General features: G+C 40.3%; 2 long non-coding RNA genes across 7 annotated transcripts in view; one reads left to right on the top strand and one right to left on the bottom strand.

Annotated features, from left to right (window-relative positions):
* Positions 1-3,082: 3,082 nt before the first annotated feature.
* LOC107305939 (uncharacterized) overlaps positions 3,083-24,247 on the bottom strand; it is a 21,419-nt gene continuing 254 nt past the window's right edge. The window contains exons 2-3 of one of the 4 annotated variants that reach the window (XR_014939749.1): positions 3,949-24,082; positions 3,083-3,322 (exon numbers count right to left, since the gene is read on the bottom strand). This is a non-coding gene — a long non-coding RNA (uncharacterized LOC107305939). Of the gene's footprint in view, positions 24,083-24,247 lie in introns of all 4 variants that reach the window. The other 3 variants (XR_014939750.1, XR_001551935.3, XR_014939751.1) reach the window with 3 other exon arrangements.
* LOC146754118 (uncharacterized) overlaps positions 17,280-24,247 on the top strand; it is a 12,007-nt gene continuing 5,039 nt past the window's right edge. The window contains exons 1-4 of one of the 3 annotated variants that reach the window (XR_014939745.1): positions 17,280-17,379; positions 18,322-18,435; positions 19,799-19,990; positions 20,274-20,418. This is a non-coding gene — a long non-coding RNA (uncharacterized LOC146754118). Of the gene's footprint in view, positions 17,380-18,321; positions 18,436-19,798; positions 19,991-20,273; positions 20,419-22,891; positions 23,029-24,247 lie in introns of those variants that run through there. The other 2 variants (XR_014939746.1, XR_014939747.1) reach the window with 2 other exon arrangements.

The following is a 24,247-nucleotide window of genomic DNA, read 5'->3' as shown; positions in this document are numbered from 1 at the left end:
GTCTGATCTAGCCTTCGACATATAACTAGAACCTCCAAAAAGCTATTCCTACTTTCTAGTTGCCCAAATATAATCCTCTCTCATATGATCAGAAAGATTAGCTCAGTTCTCCTTTAGCAGACTTGTCTTTGGGATGTCATCGTATATCTTCTCTCCTGCAACTGCTCTTTTCTTACCATAGTGAAGATAAGTTAAAGGTGCCAAATCTCAGGGACCCAGCAGAACTAGGACTAAATGCCTTCCTCAATGTAATGAATAACTGCCAATGAAGTGTTGCGTGCGTCTACAACTTGTACTGCTGCCTTGTGAACTGCAAAAAGTTCTGTTGTGTTGAACATATATATTTTACATGGAAGACAATATTTATAATTTTTACTCATTAAATTGTAATGATTCAAGTCACACATTCAGAAATAGCTGTGTGGTTAGAAGACATGTAGCTTCTAACCAGGCTGTGAGACAACAAAGAAAATTCAGACATCTCTGATGGCAAAGAAGGTGAGTGATTCAGTGGAAAGGTGGAGTGGACTGAGTGTTATCTGGCAGAGATTTAAAGATGAAATATCCATAAAGTTTAGTCAGAGATTATATAATTACCCTGTTTTCAGTAAGCCTCATTGTTTTTAAGGGAAGAAACAGCTTGATCATGAACTTCCAAGAAAATTAAATTAGAAGGAGCAATGTATCTTTAAAGAGTTACTGGGCAGACAGGTGAGGGTTTAGCAGATGAGGACTATTCAAAAAGTACTGCCTCCTATTTTATTACGTCAGCCCATGATGTCAGAGGTGGCTGTTGTTGGTATGGCAGTGGAAGCTGAACACCAATATCTCATTACATGTTGTTGTGTGACAGACAGATGGCTGCAGAGGCATTGTCTGACAAAATGTCTGACATGGAAGTGTGTATAGTGTGGAAAAAATGCTATCCCCTGTCATTCACTGATGCTTGTTGAATGTTGATGGGGACCAAACAGTGGATGTGAGCACAGTGAGGTGGACAGTGGTGTGTTTCAGCAGTGGTCATAGAAATGAAAAAGACAAACCATGTTCTGGACAGCTGCCATACCATGAAATGAAGAGTGTCTCAATCAGCTCATCTGTGTAAACTGGTTAATGATTATGTTGAAAAAATAATTATCTGAGAATCTTCTCATTCAAGTAGTGTTATTGTGCTCCTTGTCTCTGTTGTAGTTTCCATGGAAATAAATAGGGGGCATCAAATTCAGAGTGACCTACATATATTGGGGAAAGTATGGCTCATTTGCACTGGGTTTAACTAAGCTGATTTTGACTTTGACACTAGCCTGTGTATGTGACTACAGACAAATTATTTAACCTTACCTGTGTTTTTTTCTGCTTTACATTATGGAAATATTTCATGCTCCAGGTTTGCATGGTTCCTTGCATGGAAGAGTCTCTGGTTTTCTGGGGCCTTGGAGCACCATGGCAACAAACTATTGCCTAGTTATAACAGAAATAATAGAAGCCAGGTTAGGTCCAAGAACAGGCTTGCACTCCTTTTTGAAAGGCCTGTAAAATAAAGGTTGCAATGGAGAAGGAAAACACAAAGTGCTAGTGGCCTACACTAGGAAGGAGGAGTTTTCAACTGCTTTGAAGTCTCTGGGTCTCCTTCCCTTTGTCCATTCCTTTCCCTGTTTCCATTCCTCTTGCACTGTGTCTTGATTTTTATAGCTATCAGCTGACATCCAGCAGCTAAAATCTGCATGTGTCATTCTCAAATACAGCTTGCACGTTGCTACAAAATGCCTCTCCAGCCCTGTTTCCATGGAAATGGAAGCTAGAAGCGTGACCGTAAAATAAGAAAAAATAATAATAAAAGGCAGTATAGTACTTTTATCTTCTGCTTATTATTAGCAAAAGGCAAATGATTTCTGTTCAGAGCTATTTTCAGTTGGTGGGCCTCAAAGTGATTTCCAAGTGTAACTGCAGTTTTATCTTAAAAAATTGTCAGATAAATATTACTACCAATTTTCACTGGGCAAATAGACTTCTTGGGCTTGAATCTCCTTTCCCAGGTACATACAGAGTCTTTGTCCTAGACTGGGATTTTCACTCCCTGCACAGTTGTGATGTATGCAATGTGACAGGACCATAACTTGTTTAAGAACGGACCCTAGGGCTTCATGTCACATAGCTTTCCTTCAAGAGCCACGTTCTTTCTAGATGTAGAAGGAATCAAGAGGACTTGTCTTGGCCTCCTGAAATTACCAATTTAAATTGAATATCACAAAAAATAACAAAAATTGAGTATCTGGCTTTTGTTCCCACTTCCAATTTCAGAAAAATGAGATCAGGGAATAGCAAAGCCTTTCAGGCGCCTTCAAAAACAATTGTCCCTACCATATATTTAATCTCCCTCCCATTTCCATGGAAACAGTACAAAAAATAATAATAGTAATAAAAAATACAGTAGAATGAGATAGATGATAGTTAGGCAAGAATATTAGTCTCATTAATAGACTCCAACTTCAGGCTGGGGGCATTTTTGGCATGGAAATCTGAAACCAGATAAATATCTGAATGTGGATCTCTCCCCAGTCAGAATCTTCACCAGCTAGTCACATCTCACAACAACCATATCGCAATAAACTTTATCCATTCATAGGTTTCCTCAGCTAAGTTCTTGGTCACAGCCTGAGCCTCTATGGAACAAATGGAACTGGTGCTTACAAGCACCAAAGTTTTAAAAGAAGTCTCAGGCACACTCTCCATCCACCTCTGCATATATATGCAGTTCTCTATTTGCAATGGACCAAGCATGTTGCACTCATTTCTTATGCCTGTTGCCATATGATTTTCTTTGCTTTCTAGAGTGATGCAAGCATTGTATTGAACCACAGCATTCATTCTCAGTAGTATCACAGCTGAATAGCATTTTTTCCTGTGGGTACTTGTTATACTTACCCTCAGTGATACCCCTCAGAAACTTCTGGACACTATGCTAATGCACATGGAAGACAGCAAGGTGATGCTGGAGAACCATCATGGTTTCACCAAGGGCAAATCTTGCTTAACCAACTTAGTGGCCTTCTGTGATGGTGTCACTGCATTAGTGGACAAGAGAAGAGCCACTGAAATCATCTCCAATTTGGAAATAAATGGATATTATCTGTGGGCTGTTCAGTGGAAGAAGAACTGGCTGCAGGACTGAGTCCAGAGAGTGGTGGTCAATGGCTCAATGTCTTCCCCTCTTCTTTGACAGAGAGATGATACAAAGTAGTAATGTCATGTTCACACACACACACTCAGCCAAATGTTTTGAGTCGATGACAGGAGTGATGACAGAAAATTCCAGAGCAATCTGTAACATGCAGATGGAAAATTTTTAATGGATTCAACTAAAACTTGGGGAAAATGAAGGAAAAATGCTTCCAGAAGTATTTGCTGCCATATAGCATGGTGGTGGCCCTGCAGATCTATGTGCATGAGGGGACACAGCTGCACAGACTGACAGTTGTAGAGGTCTGTCTGGGACTGGGTATTTGCCTGTGGATATCATATTGTAGGGCAAATCAGTCAGGAAAATTCAAATGGCATCCTTCTAAATGAGGTGTATCCTCCAGACAAGCATCTGAGTATATACAGAAGGAAAAGGGGGATGCTGACTACTAGGGCCTCACCTGCTGGAACAGAGCTCACTAATAGATAAGTTTCCTTGAGCAAGAAGCCTGTGCAGAAACTTTCTACAGTGCTATAATTCTTCATTGCAGCTGCTTCAGAGCTACTTCAGACTCTTATGTGCTCTCACTATGGACCAGAGAGTCAGAGGAGGGAAAAATGCCCTGCAGCCAGCAGCAGCTCGCTTCTGTAAGCTCCTTTTAAAATAGCTGAAGTAGCACAGAAAGGGAGACTGAAGGACTTCAGGGTGCAAAGGGGAGTGCTGCTGACAGGAGAGGGGGAGAGACTTCAGGAGAAAGAAGTACTTACAGGAGTGCTGTTTGCAGGATGGTGCCAGGGGAGCAGGTATATATACAGAACATTGCAACACACTCAGTGGGAAAATGCAAATAAAGGGTAAATGAGAGGTAATTGTGGTCTGCTTATGGATAGTCTGGAAGCAGACACATAGGCTGATTTAATTGGGAAAGTTATTAACTGGGAATTTATTCATTCCACCTGGATGATTAACAAGTCTATTTATTCCTGTAGCCAATTTTGTATTTCTTTACAGATCTTGCAGGTAAATGAAGAATTGGTTACTTAGGTAAGGCATTTTGATAAAGGAACAAGGTAAACAACTAGTCAGCTTGCTTACAATGGCTTCCTGCCCAAGGGCACTTGACAGATTACGTTACACAAAGACATAATTCAGATGTGACTCTAAAACAACCACATGACTCCCACTGAACCTTTATTAGAAACCTTGTTAATTGTTTACATGTGCAATTGAAAAATCTCTACTTCACTTTGTCATTAGTAGAACCAGTATAGTCTCCTTGAACTTCGAGAAGTCTGAGTTTGGGCTAGAGCAAAGTACCTTTATCCATAGGGCTAAAATGCTTTGGCAGACTGCAAAAAAAAACCTGTGAAATGATGTTGTTCTTATACTACAACCAAGGAATTCAGGAACTACCTTACACATTGCCTAATTTACCTGCAGATATTGCATGGAAAGAGAACTGCTGTTCTGGGAGAACCCCACCTTAATGGCACTACAGAACAGTTGGGGCAAGCCCAATAGGAATAAGGTCAGTTCCTGTTTGAAGTATTTTAAAAAGTTCTGCTTTCTGCCCCATCTGATTTTTCAGTAGTTAGCGAGATCACAGCAATCCTGGCAGACTTTTTCCTTGTCTGATGGAAATAGACCCCACAAGCCAGAGCACCTGCTCTGGGCCTGCTGGACCACTACTGCCTCACTGAAGGTGTGACTTGTGGAACCTTGCCTTGTGGTCCATGGCATGCTTGCAGATCTCAACACTGCTCTGCTCTAGGTGTGTTTCCTTTGTCCTTGTAACTCACATAGCACATCTCTGCTGTATGTAAATCCTATCATCAACAGCAACAAGACTTTTAATTTGCTGTTCAGTATAATTTCAGTCTGGAACCAAGAATTCTTCGTATATGATGGATGAAGGTAGGTAACTGCTATTAGCTTCTCTTTCTTCCGAGCCTAACTATTCTTTGCTCTGTCCATAGAATCCAAGAATCATGGAATCACAGAATAGCTTAGGTTGGAACGAACACAGAAGAACACCCAGGTCCAGCATCCTGCCATGCTCGGGGTGTCTACCCACTGACACAGGCCCAGGGCCCCATCCAGTCTGTTCTGGAGTGCTTCCAGTGATGGGGCATCCACAGCTTCTCTGGGCACCCTGTTCCAGTATCGCACCACCTCTGAGTAAAGAATCTCTTCTTAACAGCTAAACTGAGTTTACTCTAAACTAAACTCCCCTCTTTTAGTTTAGAGTAATTCCTGCTTGTCCTATCGCTACCAGACCACGGAAAAAGCCACTCTCCCTCCTATCTGTAAGCTCCCTTTAAATACTGGAAGGCTGCAATGAGATCTCCCTGGCGCTACTTCTAGAGTTGTCTCTCTGTCATGTGCTGCAGCTAACTTCACTGTATCTCAGTGCCTCCAAGATGCTGTGGTGCATGTGGTGTGCTATTGCTGGGATATAGCACCCAGGAACCACTGGTTATGACCTGCTATCAGAAGCTAGGGAGGTGTGGGGTATCTGGCTTCTTAAAGAGATAACAGTAACATGCTTGCTTTGCCTTTCCTGCTGATGTGGTGGGGAATGTAACCTTGGAAATACACTTAATTTTTGCAAATATTACCTTTTGCTTCCAAACGTTCTTCAACAAACTTATCAGCAGTGCTGAATGGTTTTTGCATTGAGCTAAATTGCCAAAGTAGCAATTTAGTTGGGTTGTGACTCAAAAGATCTGGCATCTGTTCAATGCTCTGCTACTAAGTCCATCTGCAGGCATGAGAAGATTCCTTTTTCTGGCTGTAATGCAGAGGGGTGAACAAACAGTGAAGTGTGGGTTTTTATTAAGTAATGCTATGCTTGTTCAGATGTGGAAGTTACCATAATCCCTGAGCATTCTGAGAAGAAAAGGAGCCAGTGGAAAACACTGGCTCTACAGTCAGGTCTGCACAGACTCAACATAACACCCAAGAGCTTTGAAAAGGAAGAAGTTAGCTTCTAAAAAGTTCAAGCCAGACCTGCAACCACCTGAAGACTCTGGAAACACTTCTGTATTTATCAGGTTAGAGCAGTTAATTAGGCTAATAGTAGAGTTTATACAAAAATAATCAAGTGTATGTGTATGTATTGGCATATTTAGCTACACAGTTATAATGGGCTATATATGGTTATAATTTCATATGTGGGTGACAGTTACATAGATTAATTATTACATTACATCCTGTTGCTGTGTGACAGATGGCAGCAAAAGGGCAGTCTGACAAAATGGTGTCTGACATAGAAGTGCATAGAAGTGCATATGAATTCTTCCATGCAGAAAAAATGGCACCCCGTAACATTCATTGACTCTATCTGAATGCTGATGGAGACCAAACAGTGGATGTGAGCACAGTGGGGTAGCATAGTACTTTCCATGGAAATAAATAGGAGGCTTAACTTTATAGAATCATAGAATCATGGAATGCTTTGGTTTAGAAGGGACCTTTAAGATCACCTAGTTCCAACCCCCTGCTTTAGGCAGGGACACCTCCCTCTAGACCAGGTTGCTCAAAGCCGCATCCAGTCTGGCCTTGAATGCTTTCAGGGAGGGGGCATCCACAGCCTCCCTGGGCAACCTGTTCCAGTGTCTCAGCACCCTCACAGTAAATAATTTCTTTCTAGTTTCTAGTCTAAATCTACTCCCTTCCAGGTTAAAACACTTTCCCCTCATTCTATTGCTACGGAAGCCTGCATAGTCCCAGACTCTGGTTAGCAGTAGCTCGAGTCAGCTTTACACTACTAATCAACTTCATCATTTCATATTAGCACTCTCCAACTGGCTGGTTGCTGATTGCTAGCTTATGATGTCTGGTTTCAAAGTGACTTCACATTTTTTTCTATTGTTTCAGAGCCTGGCTATGTTCTGAGACTGTGCTGTAGTTGCATCCATACTCAATTCCTGAGTATCTAGCCATCTGGAGTATTCATATCTGTGTCCTGAGAACCTGGGCTGTTGTTGCATTCAGCCTGTACAGCATTACACCAAAACTGGCATTTCAGTTTTGGTAAGATTGGCTGACACAGGACTCTGTTTTAAATAGACACCTCCTCAGTTATCCTTCCATCAATACAAATACCTTTTTTCCTTTCCTCTCTTTACCTCAGAAGTCATCTGATTACTAGAGAGCCTGGCAATACCATCAACTGCTGATAATGCTCACTCTTTATTTTTGACCTAGAGTGCTTATTCTTTCTCATTAGGCATTATAACATAGCTATTCTGTATTATCATCTATGTGGGACATGAAGTTTGTTCTGAAGAATGTAGACATGTTCATTTTCTCTACAGAAGCTTCTCCTAAGTTTTTCTCAGATTCTCTGTGAAGAGAATCAGAGCTGTTTTCTCACCTATCCGACCTCAAACTGCTGGCAAATCCTATCCAGGCAGTTTCAGCATTGTAATTCTTCCCTCTGTAGAAGATCATACAGACAAGACTCTCAAATGTGGGAGTCCAGAGGTGCTGGACTCTCCTACAAACAAGCTGCTTGTGAACCTCAGATATCTCTGAGCATTATCCTTCCAGTGCTCCAGCCTGACTCCAGCAATGTTACAGGAAACAGAAGGAATGAAGGGCAAAATACACAGGACTTGGCCCAAGGAACCAAGAAGACTTTGCATTTGGATGGACTGGTTAACTTTGAGTGCTCTAAACAGACTCCTGAAGATAGTGCAGCTGATACTAATGATCCAGAAGAACAATATCATTTAAACAGCCTCCTGAAAGTTTACATACTCCTCACATGGGCTTTTCTCTCTATCATTTAAGTTTTGTATAATGTTTTAGAGGTTTTGACTAAGAGTTGAAGGCACAAATAGCCATTTTTAACAGGTTTCCTTTTCTCATAACTTCTGAACAAAACCAACCAGTGAAGATGCAACCTACCCAGGCAACCAACCCTTTCCTTCCAAGTCTACTTTCCACTTCCATGAGACTCACTGTCAAACAAACAGTTGTAGTTGTCTACACGCTCATCCCCAGTCTCCAGGAATAGAAGAGATATATCCTTAGCTCACCATTTTCTAAACCCTGTGCTCCAGCATTGTTTTCCTCCAGAAGGCTGTTCACATGCTATGAAGGCTGCTGGTCACCACCATATCCTGTACTAACCTTTGTACTTCCTGCCCTGCCTATTTCTCTCTCATCCTTCTCCTCCACTAGCTCGCCTCAGCTTTGGAGAACGCTGTTCTAATGACATAGAACACAGCAGATATAAATATTCACAAGAAAGCACAATCTATAGTGGAAATAAAACAGTATGGCCACTGCAAAGTGCAAGTACTTTTTTTTCCTATAGTGAGTTTCTTTAGTTCTCTCTACTTCTTAAATTCCTTCTGTGAGCTTATAGGGATTGAGGCGGTTTTTTCCTTCTGTATTTTAATAACAACTAGTAACAATGACATGGCAATGTTTATTGACATAACAGGGCACAAAAAAGATAAGCCATGAAATAAGCATAATGATTTCTAAAACTTCACGGTAGCCTCCTACTCTAGTCTTTAATTGATGAGAGCCATCAGAATAAATGTATTATTAAATTTTGTGCAGTTTTTGGTGCTTCAGTAGACGTCCTGTCACTTGCAGAAAAAATATATTTGCCTGAAGGTATTCAGTTGCATAAATAACCTGTTATCCCATCAAGCATGCAGACTGGGCCAAGGTGAAATATCCATGTGACTCCTAATTACTGAGGGCATGTCTTTCTTCCATTCTTCTTGGCTGTACTTCGATTCCCACATCTATTTTTTTTTTTTCCCCAATCCAATGACAAGTAGAAAAGCAAGCAAGTGGTCTCCACATCCAATTATGGCCTCTCTGATTATGTTCTAATGCAGTTAGAAAATAGTTCAGCCTCCCTTCTCTCTCAGAAGGAGCCCAGTGGGAGAATAATCTCTAAGAAAGTCTTGTTTAAAATTCTGCATGTCATTAGATGGATTTTGGCCCACAGTGTTTCATCAAATCAAGATTATCAAATGAGATTATACTGATAGATTATGAAGGAAGAGGGGTAAGTTTGGTTTGATGTAGTGAAACACTGGGTAGAATAACACTTAATGGACTCAGCATGACACTGAAGGTTGTTTTTTTTCAGCTCAACCTAGACCGTGCTGCTGTAATCTGTATTAGTTGGCTACAGATTTTTCAAAGAAGATGGAACACTATTCGTTCTTGAATTTCATGTTTATTAAAAGATTTCATCTTCTCCTGCGTAATGTTTGCATCACAACACAAATCATCAGCTTGCCTTGACCCTGACACCATTTTATAGGCTTAATAATAATAAATCTATGTCCTGAAATAGTTTCTGCAGATTACAGCAATCAATCAAAATTCAGGGAGCCTTAAACCATTAATGTCATCGGCAATGATCCAGCACCCTGGGAATCCATCTAAATCAGCCATCATTACTGAAAATGCTCCTTAAGAGCCTTAAGATAAAGGTAGTATTTGGGAGCATAAATTGCAGTTCTATTTTTATCAGCCACTGAGGGATGATTTTCATTGGGATTTTTTTTGTATCTGTTTTGAGCAAGAGAAAACCAGAACAGTTCTTTCTTTTGCCTCATGTAGCTGTTTTGGTTATTTAAGCAGAATAAATAGAAGTCAGTACATCATGGATTGCTTTACTGGGTGAAATGGAAGCATTTGTTATGTAAAAGACTTTCTGGATTTTTTAAAGGGAAAAGAAAGATCTGATCTGCCACCTCAAGCTCTTTGTGCACTTCATACTACAGCGTTTCTGATTCAAGGCAGCACTCCATAAAAAAGCTGGGCCCAGTTTATGTGATATACAGATATCTACAGGTTTGGTAATTTCACACTCTGAAGTGGTGATATGGAGTAACAGTGCAAGAGGAAAAAGCAGTTCCTTCACTGACAGATACATTTACCTTTGTCTTGGGATTTTCTGTATCCATCTATTAACAGAGTACCTGAAAGGCCATCGGGTAAAATGAATGGTAATAGTGAAATCTTGCAGCACCCGGATACTTTTCACTCTTGTGGGTAAAATTCTGTTTGCTTTGTCTTTTGTATGATTTTTTTTAAAAATGACTTTTCTTTTAAGTGTTTTAACTGCATCTGTATGTGCGGCTTTTTCATATTTATTGTTATTATTATTGCTTAGCTGGCTTGCTTGAAATATGCTAGTAAGATAGGAGGAGCACATAATTTAGGGTAGGGTCTTTTGAAAGCACATGAACTACATCCTACCAGTTTTCATGCCTAATGTGCTCTGGCAGTTTGTTCCCACTCAAATGCAAGCACTCAACATACCTCAAACACGTCTGTATAGGCACTGTGATCAGCATGCTGAAAACAGCCCTCAAAGCATAAAGATCACAGCTCTGTCACTAGTGGGAATGGTTTCAAGATGCTGTTGAAGATTAGGCCTGGACTCTATTTTGCTAGAAGCTAACTGAGCCTCAACAGCCTTAGCCATACTGGAAGGTACTGGGGCAGTTCAGAAGGCTTGATCTTCAGCAGTCTGTATGTCAGCAGAGATTGAGACAGATAGCTACAAAAACATACTAGCAAACTCAAAGACAGAGGAAGAATTTTTAAGTTGTGTTGCTACAGATAGGAGTCAGCTAATCAGTCTGTCCCTGTCACATTTCTAAAAAGGAAACTATTTATTTATTTATTTATTTATTTATTTATTTATTTATTTTTCCTCCAATAGTCTAATTAATCCACAGGTGCAGCTAACATTCTGTTGTTCATGCCATTATTTTCTCCCAAAATAAAGCAAACATGAAGTTACTGCATGGATGAGTTCGAATTAATCCCTAAAATAAAAGAACACAAAGCCCTGCCTCAGAAAGCATGTTGTGTGTTTCTCTGGAAGGCAGCTCATTTCTGAGCTAATTCAAAGGAAATATATCTTCAGACAGGCTCTCAGCCTCTTGTTTCATACTGAAAAGTGTACTATGTAAGAGATTAATCTTCTCATTCCCTACTCGTAAGAAGCACTCCAGTCTCACTTGGTGGCTCCTTGTTTTTGCAACTGCTATAATTCCTTGATAAGGGATTAACTGCTATTCTGCACTTGAAATATGGCATTGGCATTGTTCTCTGATAATGGTTCAAACAAAGCTTTTCATGTCTAGGGAAAAAGATTTTCACGGCTGACTCATTCCTAGTGAGAACCTTCTAAACTTTGCTCCCCTTCACCATAGAGGCCTATAAAATTTTGGTCCCATCAGCAGTATGCCAGGCTTGTTTTCCTGAAGCTTGATTATAGACTGCAGAGTGCGTGCAGTAGAGAAAACCAGGTATAAGTGGAAAACAAACAGGCATTGTTATTTCTTGCCTGTTCTGTGAGTTACTGCTAGAATAATATATGAAAATCATAATCTAAGGAGCACACAGCTAAATCACCTTCTCTTGTTCTCCCCCAACCTTGTATTTCCTAAAAAGATACAGTTGACCTTTTAAGTCTTTTAAATGTGATAGCAATATCTTTCAAAAACAGACAGGCAGTTGTGACCTCGACAATGTCAAATAATTTTATCTACCATTAGATGCAGTCCTTCTTATTTAACTGATTTGCATTCGGGACTGCAGCTCTCCCTGAGCTAGGTGGCTGTTAATGGGGCCTGCTGCAGTGGCTGGTGATGCAATGAGCTATAAATGCAGCCTTTTATTTTAGCTTTTAGTATGCAAGTAAAACCAGTTACTGTAAAAGCTGTTTGGGAAAATCAGTGATGAAGACCATCAATTGAATAATGTGGCCTATGCTATACCTGGAACTTTGCTACTGAAACTGCACTTGAAGAGTCAGGGTGGGGACCAAAAAACTCCAAAGCTAAGACTTTGGAGGTGGATAACTACTACGTTTTTAGAGCAGAAGAACAAGTAACAAAGTTTTTATGAGGTTATTTTGGCAGACTGCTTAACTGGGCTGATGAGGAAAAGCACATGAGAAGGAGTAAGGTATTTTATTAGGGTTCATGGAATTAATCAGCACACTGACTTTAGGGATGTTTTAGGCTCTGTCTGCAGCATTTCTGCTCTTGTAGTAGGCAGGACAAATGAAGATGATTCTTTTGAATATCTGTGTGTCGCATCTATTAGGCTTGCCTCAGTCTCTGCTCCACGATTCACAAACAAATGAACATGAAATCAATGTGTGAAGTGGTGTTATGGTGTAGGAATGTGCAATAATTGACCCCCGGACAATGATGGAACTGAATCCCAGAATGGCTGAGGTGGGAAAGGACTTCTGAGTCCACGTGGCCCAATACCATCAAGGACACCCAGAGCAGGGTGCCCAGGCCCATTTTGAGGAAGATCTCCAGGGAGGAGACTCCACAGCCTCTGGAAAGCCTGTGCCAGTGCTCTGTCACCCACATGTCACAGAAGTGTTGTCTGATGTTCAGAGGGAACATCCCATGTTCCAGTTTGTGCCTGCTGCCTCTTGTCCTGGCACTGGGCACAGTGTACTGTCTGTACGAGCTGCAAGAGATGTGGAGATTTGAGGGATTTAGGAGTACAGTTCTGAAATGGCACTGAAGTGCACAACCATTATTCCTGTCTCCAAATATGTTACAGCTGCAAGATAAAAAACAACAACAACAAAACCAAAATCAACACAAGAAACATGGACCTGGAAAGTAAGAAATCCTAGGGATGTGCCAACTTAGTCCATCTTAGGGATGGCCTACTCCTCAAATAAATGTAGAACCAGCTTCTTTTTGAGTTGTGCATTATCTTCAGCAGAACAAGCAAAAGTTAATCAAACACCTATATTCTCCAGACAGGTTTAGAAAGATCTGAATCCCTGGAAAGCTTTGGGAAACAGAGGTGTTGATGTCAGCAAAGTAAGGGAGAAGAGACCAGTAGGATAACCTGCTTACACAGGACATTATACGGCATAGATGGTCCTTCTGGAAATTAACTCCATCCTAGAGATTTCTAACTCTCTCTTGGATCCTTAAAGGAGAAGCCCACATTCTGTCACATTGCACTCTGGTGAAATTACCTAAGAGAGATTAGTAATGTCAGTGACAATGTGTATACTACAGAACATAAATTAGACTATAATTTTACAGATCTACATCTGATCTTTACAAATACTTAAATTCAGTAGAATTCATTGCTTTTAGTAAGCCATATAAATAAAACGTCTCAAAGAGCAGAACCTTAATTAATTAATATATTTAGTCCTGTTCTACATTTTCTCTGATTTATGCCATAAAGGAAGTATTAATGAAAATGCAATGGACTAACCTTCCTGCAGATTAATGAAGCCAAATGAGTATAGAAAGACCTATCTTATGAGTATATCTATCTTCCTAAATAAATTAAACCTGATCTTTCTAAGTTTGGGTTAATTTAACCTCAGCAGACTAGTTTCCTAATTTCAAAATTCAACAGCTCAAAAGATCATGTTCTGCTGGTCCAAGCAGCTCTGGGAGGGCCCGCATCTGCTGGCCCCTCTTCCATAGTGAACCTAAGCTATAAGGAACATCTTCACTATGAGCCCATGGTACAGCCCTGTGTCTACTGAAGGTAAACAAATCCCTAAGGAATATCAATTACTCTCCAAAGGAGCTGCTAGAGGTGAGGTCCTAAGAGGAATGAAATAAGAACACAGTTCTGAAATGGCATTGAGTTACACAATCAAAAGTAACTAAGCCCTCCAAATCTGCTAAAGTTGTGAGATAGAGCAAACTGGCAAGGTACACACCTTGTAAGAAGAAAAAACAGAAAGTGGTCAAAAAGATAAGCATAGTCATGAAAACACATGCGTAGAAATATTCTTCAAAGCTTTTATAGGCTTTTCTCCTCCAAATCTGAAGACTCAAATATCATCTTCAGTGAGCTGATGCTCCCAAAACGTGTCTCAGTCCTTCTGGACATTTCCTTACATGGTGAGATCCAGAGTGAAATAGAAGTAGGTGACAGCAGACTGGTGCCTTGGATAAGAGCTGTAGTTACAACACTGGTTTTACTGAGGAGATAACTAAGACTCTTACTGCTTATGAGGCTATTGCAGGAGACAGAGGAAAGGATTACTACTTTACTTATAATTCTGCTGGACATTCCTGAATGGAGATGAGTGACGAGTGGTATCCCATGGGGTCAGTGCTGGGACCAATACTCTTCAATATCTTCATCAATGGCACTGACAGCTGGGTCAAGTGCACCCTCAGCATGTTTGTGGGTGACTCCAATTTGTGAAGTGTGGTCAATACACCAGAGGGATTGGATGCCATCCAGAAAGACCAAGACAGTATAAGTGTTCTACAGTGCAAGTGGCGAGACACTGGAAGAGGCTGCCCAGAGATGTGACTGGAGAATTTCAAGGTTAGGCTGGATTACGCCCTGGGCAACCTGATTTAGCTGTGGATTTCCCTGTTAATTGCAGGGGAGTTGGACTAGATGGCCTTTAAAAGTGCCTTCCAACTCAAAGGATTATATGATTCTATGGTCTGAGAGTTGCATTTAAGAAAGTCCACATTGTCCAAGAAGGCATTGTTTGTTGTCCCTGGATTTTTAGGAGATTAATCATGCTATCAGGCATTTGATATTCCACAGAACTAAGGAGGAGAGTTAAGTATTTTAATGAACAGTAGCAATTTTTTCTCTCTGTCTTTCTTTTCTATGCAGATATGTTCTGTCATTCTGTAGCTGAGGTGGAGTATGAGTGGGTGCAGAGAAATTTGAGAGTACAAGAAAATGTTGTCTCCACGGTTGTAAAGTAATGGCCCATATTCAGGAAATATTTCAAGCATTTAGACTTGATGTTGTGATGAGTATCAGTACCCAAGGACTAATGAGGCCTACCAAACAGATTGGCCATAACAGAGGAGCAACTTTCTTCACCTCTTTTTTTACCTACATTATTCTAGATGTAATGGGAAGAAACCTCAAAGAGGCACTGCTCTGAAGTATCTAATAAAATTTTTTTAGTCAGGCAGTTTGAAATGTGAAACTTTTCCTCCTTCAAGATGAAATGTTAAGTGGAAGCATTGTCTGTATTGTGGATGATGAATTCTGAGTGCAGACAGGGAGCAGAGAGCTGACAACTGTGTACAGGAAGGTTTCTAAAAACTAGCTGTGGTTTTCAGTCACTAATTGTACAGCAAATTTTGGCCTGATATTATGCATAGCTATTAGCAGAGATGTAATAGAAATACATCCATTCAATATTTTGTCTTATAGGGCTTGGCAAATGTTTATAGTTCCCAGTGGTGATAAATGGTTTTGAATCTCAAGAACTCAGCAGGATCAGAAGGTGCTGAGCATGTCTCATCTGGGGAGGCTAAAGCCAATAGGTTCATTGCAGACTGAGTCCCAGAACAGTGCAGGTAGAGAAGTGAATATCTGCTGTTGGGCAGAGGCTGAAAGGTCTACAACATGGAGAACACCATCCCAGCAGGTTTCTATGCTATTTCTATTACAAAGTCTGTTGTGCTTCAGTGGTTGTTTATGATTATAGCTGAGTACTGGGCTAGAACCTTGGCTTGGGAGAGCAAAGAGTAAGCAGATTTTGCACCATGCTTACACCACAGCTATGGCAGCACTCACAGCCATTCAGGAGCATGCTTGATTGTATTACTGGGCAGAAAAAAACAATGTTCAGCATAAACTTCTCCTTTCATTTTGAACTCAGTTCTTGCTTCCTTAGAGATCTTGTCTCAGTAAGTTAAAAAGCATCATTTCTCGCTGTTTGCTCAAGCAGTGAACTTCACACAGTTCAAAAAACTATGTTAATCTTCAGACTAACACACTCCAAAACTTGTTGGCTGCCCATAGGTAGGCCAGAGAATTTTAGGCTGCAAACCAATAATACACCTTCAAACTTTGTTTTGCTCTTCACATACTATTATCAATGACAGGAAACCACACAGGCATAATTGGATTCCTAACAGACATATCCACCACCGATATGTATGCAGATAGATATTCATACAGCTTCACTATCTAGTTTCTCAAGAAGGTTTGCAGTGGCATTCACAGAAGTGAAATAAAGGCCTAGTTGACAACTACTAAAAATTTTGTAAGTTGTTAGCTATGTATTTACTGTACTGTGCTTTTCAGTCATCTTCAGTTACCTTAGTTGCACCTTTTATGCTCCTAAACAAGGATCAGAAACACATGATCAAAGACATCCTTTCTGAATCTCCGACTTGCAGTGAATGAGATTTATCTGAGTAGTCAAACTGAATAGGGATAATATTTCTGTCTTACTTGAATAAATTCGTACAAGAAATACATTTTCCTATCATTCCTAATGCTCATGGCATCTTGATACAGATAAATGAATGCAGCTTTTGCTTCCTGGGTGATCATTTCAAACTCAGACTGAAAACTAAGCCTCATTTTTTTCATGTGTTTAGATTCAGTTCAAGAAAGATATGGTGGCATAGTGGACTGTTACTGATTCAGACTCAGGGTTTCTAAACATACAGGTGGACTGAGGTACTGACACTGCAGCCACAGCCTTCTGTTTTTTGCTGCAGTGGTTCAGTTTGAAGTAATCAGCATCAGTAACACAGTATTAATACTAAGAAAGCAATTTCTTGAAGAACACCACACGTGCACAGGGCATTTCCCCAACCACATCTCATGAAACACCCTCTTCCATAGAACAGATTTTTCTTCACCAGTCTTTGAGGTCTGTTACCTCTGCTCCAATCTTTACTTTCACGCTCGCTCATGTGAATTCCTCCTCCACACAGCTTCTACTGCTGGAGAATCTTCTTCAAATCTTTCTTTAAAAATCTAACAAAAAATTTACAGAGCAAAGACTCTCCCAGTCTTTCCTCTTCCTCATAGCTTTAAAATATCTAAGCAGTTTATTTTAAGCTGCCCCTTGATCTAATTCCATGTCTCTAATCAAATTATCCTGCTGTTAGCTGTTCCATCAGTAATCCTCACAAAATTATTACTTAGCTAAGCTGATTTGTAACAAATTCTCCTTCACAGGCTCAATTCTGGGGCCAGAACTCTTTGTTCTCCCACCCTGACCCTGAGCTTTTAAAATCATAAACATTTTGTCTTGGGTTTTTTTTTGCCTTGGTTAGATAAGACAGGGTGGTGCCACACTGCTGAATAGTTCCCCAAATGTTGCGTACTTCATATGACTTCAGATTCACATGCAACAGTTTTTGGCTTCTTTACATCCCAGAGATCACTGGAGAGGCATGCATGGAGTCAAGGTAACTTCCCAGCTGGGATGCAGCTTGTTTTGCCACATCAGGGGCAAGCAGCCTCTTTCTTCTTTCATGAAAGTAAACAAAATATAAACAGTGTTCCTGTTTTTTGATAGGAGAAAACCTGAGGGGAAGGGAGACCAGTCTTCTGCCAGTAGAAAATCTAATTGCTAATGATCTTTTTTCACCAAGTCAGTTTAAGAATAAAAAGCATCTTTTAACAGTGCTGCAGTATACTCTTACCATGATGCTAATAGATAGTTGGAACAGGACTTTTTTCAAGTGAGATTCTTGTTAGTGCTATTGAAGTAGGTTAATAGTGCCTGTTAGGGTATCTAAATAATCAAATGGTGACTGAGTTGCACCTTGAACCTCGTTTTCCTTTATACCCAGTGAGAGTTCTAGCCACTGGACCATCATATCTTTCCTAATTGCCTGTGCTTGCTTTGGGCCTGTGAATGTTTAATTACTTCTATAAAGGCAAATAGATTGGTATTGATGAGTCTGGTGGTAATACTGGTTTGCTGAACTAATAGTATCGTAACAATGTTAGAATATTATTTCAGAAACGTCCTTGATCATTTCTCCCAGATACTAAAAGTAGATGCTTGGTGATTATAGAGCCTATAGCAATGTTCTTGTTAACACCCAGAGTTGTTTTTTTTTTTGTTTGTTTGTTTTTCCTACTCTTAATTGTTCAAGTAATGCAGAACAATGAAATAGGCAAATGGTAAGACACAATGTGAATTTTGAAATGCATCAGATGAAAATGTAAGGACCTACCTATGGTAATTTGGGGATGAACAGGCTGAATACGGCTTGATACTGGGGCTTTGCATTCCTTGTTTCACTTCAAGATGAAACTCATCCTTATGGTTGATAACATGGTCCACAACAATGGACAGTGATGGAAAAATCCTCTTTTTTTTTTTTTTTCACCCTTTTCAGAGTGAATTCTCCAGAATGGAAAGCAGGAGAAATCTTATTTAAGCGACTGGAAATTAGAAGCACTCAATGATCAGGAAAATATTTCTAAAAATGTGGATGTTATTTTCATGCAACGTGAGTTCTGAATATATGGGCAGGCAATTACCCAATCTATTATAGGCCACTGCATATTGGATGGCAGCTACAGAACTCTTGGCTTCAACATGTTTGGATAGAACAGTACCTTCATTCTTCTTCCCCTTTCTGTTAATGGGAAGAACAGCAGCTGGGAGGAACATTTGCTGTGGGCAGAGTGTAGACTGTATTAAGGATCAAACATTTAAGCAGAACATTTCAACAGGGATGCAGAACCCATTTAGATTTCAGCTGTGAACATGTTTAATCTTGTTTAAAACTGAGCCTCCTAGAATGCCTCTGCAAAAGCTGAGAAATACTAGAAATTAAGCTTCCATTTACCTCTGAAGCAAAAGATCAAAAAAGATTTGTGTTGACAACTACTTGGTGTAATTTTAGTACATGTAACTATGGTGCTGTTTGCTCCAGAATTTAAATGGGGTCTCACGTCCTCCTGTGGAGATGAAAATCTGCCAGATCATCCAGAACTTTTACTAGACCAGTCACAAGCTCCTGTAGACTTCAAAAAACCAGTGTTACATACATGAAATAAGAGTTAGAATCAAACTTCTGGAAAAAAGCAGGAGAACCTCTCCCTCCTCCCCATGCACTCTCCCCTCGCCCTCATAATTTTGAAGGTAGGAATCCAAGTAAACAAGTGGAGCTAAACCTTCCAGCTGAAGCTGTAGTGAACCTAACCCCCAAATCCTCAACAAATGGAATCCAGATCTTCATTATTTCCATTTTTCTTTTTTTTCTTTTCAGATGTTCTTCTAGTTCTCTTAACAATATCTTTCTTGATAAAGCTTTGCTTTTGTTTTCAAAAAACCACAGGGAAACGCAACATAAAAACAGAGATGTATATGACTGAATCAGTGGTCAATGTGTCTTAATATCTGCAACCATGACAAGTAGCACACTACTTGAAATAATGAGTACAAATATCGTGTACACTAACACTTGTCTGTATTTTATTCTGCCTTCCCTCAGTGTAAGAATTTCTCTGTCTGGCAGCGCTTTTGTGCTCAGTAGTCCTCATGGATTTGACTGCCATGAATTGGTAGTTAGAATTTCACAACTCAGATATGTATCATTTGGATTCACGTGTTTTGACAGAGCCACCTGTTAAGTTGGTTTGACGTCCACAGACCTTGAGTTTTGAGAAGCAATAACAAAATGTTCTGTTTGCCTTCTCTGTCCTTCAGAAGCAGAAGTACTTCTGCCACACTTCCTCAACAACCTCTTTTCTAAACTAGAGCATCCCAGAAGCCTGTCTCCCTGCTTAGTGGAGCCAGACCAAGTCTTCAGCCACCTTTGCCATCTTATTTGTTTCCTTTACTAGTTCTATTATCTGCTTTTCTAGGTGAGAGGAAACCACAACTAAACATAGCCTCAGATTCCCACTACCTTTGAAACAGCTGAGTTACTTACCAATCTCTGAACTGATCTCCTTTGGGTTGGGTACTATATATACCATAGGGCTTTCTCACAGATTATTGTGTGATAAAGCAACAGACTGAGCTGTGAATTTCCACTGCCAGCATGAGAAAAATAGGTAGGTACAGGACTTCTGTCATTGTGCTTGTGAAAACTTGTGCTGCAGCAGTGACAATAACTTAGTGGCTTGTTCTCTATGCCTTTCTACATAATAGTGCTAGTATTTATATTGTATTGTATTAAAACAAATGTAATAAATGTAATATTTATAATATTGTTGCTATTAATAATAATACTAATAGTAATAGCCTTTATATACTTCACTTTAACAAAAGGAAATGTGCCCTTCCTTTTGCCCTTACTACTAACAAAGAAGCTGCCTCCTTCTCATCACTTTCCAGATGTCTCTGCAGCAAAACAGAGACAGAAATAGAGAAAAGTTCCTGAGGCAGGTAACCATCACAAGAATATCTTTTCACCAGACTCTGTAAATCTGCTCTCCTATCAACAGTTTGTCTCAACCTGAAAGTGAGCACTGACAGCAAGGTAAGCCAAGCAGCTGATCAGACTGACAGTTTGCACCAGGCCTCCCTCCTTTAGAGAATACTTAGGCAGGGAGGTGAACATGCAGAAGAACTTTTAAATTAAAAAAATAAAATTAAATTAAAATGTCCTTAAACCCAGAGGCCGAGGACGTCATGATGGGAACAATATTCCAAGTTTGTAGCTCAGATTCAGCCTACAAAGAGATCCAGAAACTCAGGCATCTGTAAGAATTGTCAAGTTCTCCGACCATCAGAGGAAAGTTCTATTTTTTCACTGCAGTAGATATACTGGGTACTTGCAGTCAGGTACACAAGGGGAACAGGTTTCCATGACACCAACACAAAGGTTCTTCATGGAAGCTCGTGGCAGCAAAATTAATTGAAACTGATAATTTACACTCTTTCACTTACAATATCATCAGTGCTAGATAAATTATTGAAAAAGTTTTTGTTATTGTTATTGTCAAATAAGTTGCCTTGTAGGTATGATCACCATTTTGCTAGTTGAACAGCATTTGAACAGCTGTTCCTTTGGTGCTCTCTGAAGTGATTGTTTGAAACAAGCATTAATGTGACTCCTCTTCCACCAAACATTCTTCAATGAATACCCTTGGTGTAATTCTGTCACTCTGTGACAGGTTTTCTGTGCTTTAATTCTGCTCCCTTGTAAATGATAGGAGAAAACTCCTTAACTGAGCCATGTATGTCTTCAAGTCTAGGAGTTCAGAACAGCATTTTCTGTTTATTCACATTTAAAAATTTTGGTAAACAAAGCAGAAACTATTTTTAAATAGTTTAGCTTAGCAAGTAAGCAGAGATAATCACTGAGTGGCAAACCTGAATGGCAGCCAAACCTATCTATAGGAACTGGAGATAAGTCTGGGGAGATTCCTGTGCTGGGATTAAATGGAGTCAGTGAACCTAGAGAGATTTTAAGCACACACAGACCCTGAGTGTCCATTTTTACTTCACAAGAATTTGTTCTGCAGTTGGAGAGGTCTGGAGGGAGGGAGTTTGAAATGGGTGACCCAGGATCTTTCCCACTTTTCAGCTTCTGATCAGTTAGCAGTTGGTTAAGCTGTGGTACCTTTTTAGAGCCATAAAACTTCTAACGTGTTCACTGGCATTTTCACTGCTGCTGTCATGTGCTCATGTTTCTGATCCAAAAGGATAGGTACTATTGAGCTTTTCATTAACAATGAGCCAAACCAAAAAAATGAAGATCTAAAATGCCTTTGATTTCTGGGTGTACAAAGTACAGTTATGAAAACACCAGTCCAGTCTGTTTTCTGTGTTGCAGTCAGATCTGGCTGGGTTTGGTTTCCTGTTCTGTTTTTAAGTTATATCTGTTCTAAGCAGAACATCTGTGATATCCGCAAATGTACGAGACTTTGGTCTGTTAGAATCCAAAGCCAGATTCACATCACAGCCCAACTAGGCCTTGAAATGTGAATATTAACCAAAATGTAGTTTTGACCTAGATGTCAATCCTTAAGCTGTAATACTCAGTGGAGAGCCAGGAAATCAAACTGCTGAGAGCAAACAACAACACCTTTATGGCTCCACAACCACCTATCTCAGCCTAAGTCTGTTTGGTTCTCAGGAAGCTTAACCATTAAAGTAAGGATGTGAATTCAGTCTTCTTTTGACTCTGATGACTGCCAGAACAACTGGGCACTTTAATTAATTTTCTTTATCTCAGTGATTACTTCTATTCATAGAGAATCAAACCACCAATGGATTGAAACTAATCCTTTAGCCAGGCAGGGAAAGAATTCACCTAGGATGCCTGATGTCTGACTTCAGCCACTGCTCATGGGCGACTCTTCTGCAACTCACATGCCCTAAGTGACAACCAGTGTTACCACTGTTGGCTAACAGGCTGTATTAGATGGAAAATGGAGTCCTGTTTTGCATTTCAAAAATGGAAAAATGTCTGCTGAAACTGTAGCTCCCTGCAGAAGTTTCATATCAAACAGGTCAGGGTTTTTTAAGGAGAATTGTCCTTGGAGAACTATCCTTGATCAGCCATACCTTGTGTATGCTGAGCCTTACATTCCTGGCCTCTTTCAAGGTTCATGATTAGATTATTTGCTGAGAATGGATGGAAAATGACAGTATCCCATTGCACAGTGGGCTATTTATCTGACATGGGAATGTAGCTATGTAATATCAGATGCATCAGTACTAACAAATATGTCAATAACTTTAAACTGATAAAGATGCTGGGCTAGGAAATTAGGTTCTTAGTGCTCTCTAGATAAAAATTTAAAAAGATAAATAATTCCAGTATCTTTCAGTGGGAACCAGTTCTCAAAGCTTCAGAGCCAGGTTTGGTTCAGAAGTTACTCAGGTAAAAGCTTGCAGACAGATGTCAGACACAAACATACAGGCACTGATAGATATGGGCACCCATACTTTTTTGGTGAGGAGCCTAGAGTCAGCCAGTCCAATCTGAAGACTCTACAGAGTAGAGCTGATATTTAAAGAGACCAGAAAAGACCAGCTGCCTAACTTCTGATAATGATTTTTGTGAGCTGGGAATCTTTGAAGATGGCAGTTCAAAGAAAAGAACATGCATTTTCATGGACTTAGACGCACATAAACCAAGGTATGTATTACCAAGTATGGGAGAACATTCTTTGAGATTCTGAGTTCCGGCATGTTCCTCAAGTGTGTCCTGATTCTGTTTCAGGGCATAACACCACCTCCCCTTGCAAGCTCATTACCACAGGACAAGTTGGGTGTATGAGCTGAAGCTTTGGCCAGCTTCAGCTAGCTCCCCTGTGAGCAACTGGGATATGAAGATTTGAATACAGTCAGAAAGGCTTCACTCTTTGATTCTGACTGGAGATGAACCAAGGAAACCTAATCTGGGAATTCCAGATACGTGCAATAATGATGGGACGCAGTGATAATGTTCGGATAGATTCACTTTCTAAGCTCCAGTACCTCTTTTCTGGGAAACTCCTACGTCAGTCTGTGTCACTTATGCAGATTGTTACTTCTTTACTGAATCATTCACATGGACTTCCCAGGCTTCCTAAGAAAATGTTTAAAATGTGGGGAGGGAGGGAGTGTTTAGAAACAAGGACTATCACTGGTGTAGCCTGGCTCAGTAGTCAGCTTATCCTAAGAGCTGAGGCCACATTACAGATCCAGCTAAATGATGGCAGGTGAGCCTAGGTGTGCCACAGATCCACGGTCTCAGTGTCTGCAGTGCATGCTGAGGGAGTGTGCACGCTCACACTGCTGTAAATATTATGAAAGCAAGGGGGAATAACAGTTTTTGGATTGCCACAACTCACTGTCTTATCTAAGAAAAACCATTACTAGGGAGCTTGCTAGAAGGGCCTTGTCTGAGGATGTGCTCTTCCACATATGACAGCAAAAGGAAAATCCTTGTGAAAACAAGTTCTGAGCAAGGCATTAATAGGAACCCCCTCCCCTCCTATGTGATCAGCTGTTTTGAATCGCCATTGCCCTGGAGCTATCACACAGAGCTGAACAACACAGCACGCATGCATCACAGTGACTTGTCCTGTCAAATGATGAGGTGAGCCCAGGCCATGGCCGCACCCTGCTGGAAGCCCATGTGGCCCACCCAGATAAGAGGTATTTTCTCCAAGAAGAGGCCTTGCTGAACTGTGCCAGCCAAGCATACCCTAGGAAAGAGAATATGACAAGGTTTCAGTTTTAGAAATACTGTTATTAGTAAGAAACATTTAGAAGCTGCATCATCTTTTAGTTGTGTGTCTTTGTGTACCAGTGGTTTATCCTCTTTTCCCCTCCAAAATACAACCCTGTGGTTGTGCACACATATTCACCTG

The sequence above is a fragment of the Coturnix japonica genome, chromosome Z, assembly GCF_054131305.1.
Source record: "Coturnix japonica strain WE chromosome Z, WE-NBRP24, whole genome shotgun sequence".
Taxonomy (NCBI): domain Eukaryota; kingdom Metazoa; phylum Chordata; class Aves; order Galliformes; family Phasianidae; genus Coturnix; species Coturnix japonica.
Note: the sequence above shows the minus strand (reverse complement) of the source record. Positions and strands in the feature narration are given on the sequence as shown.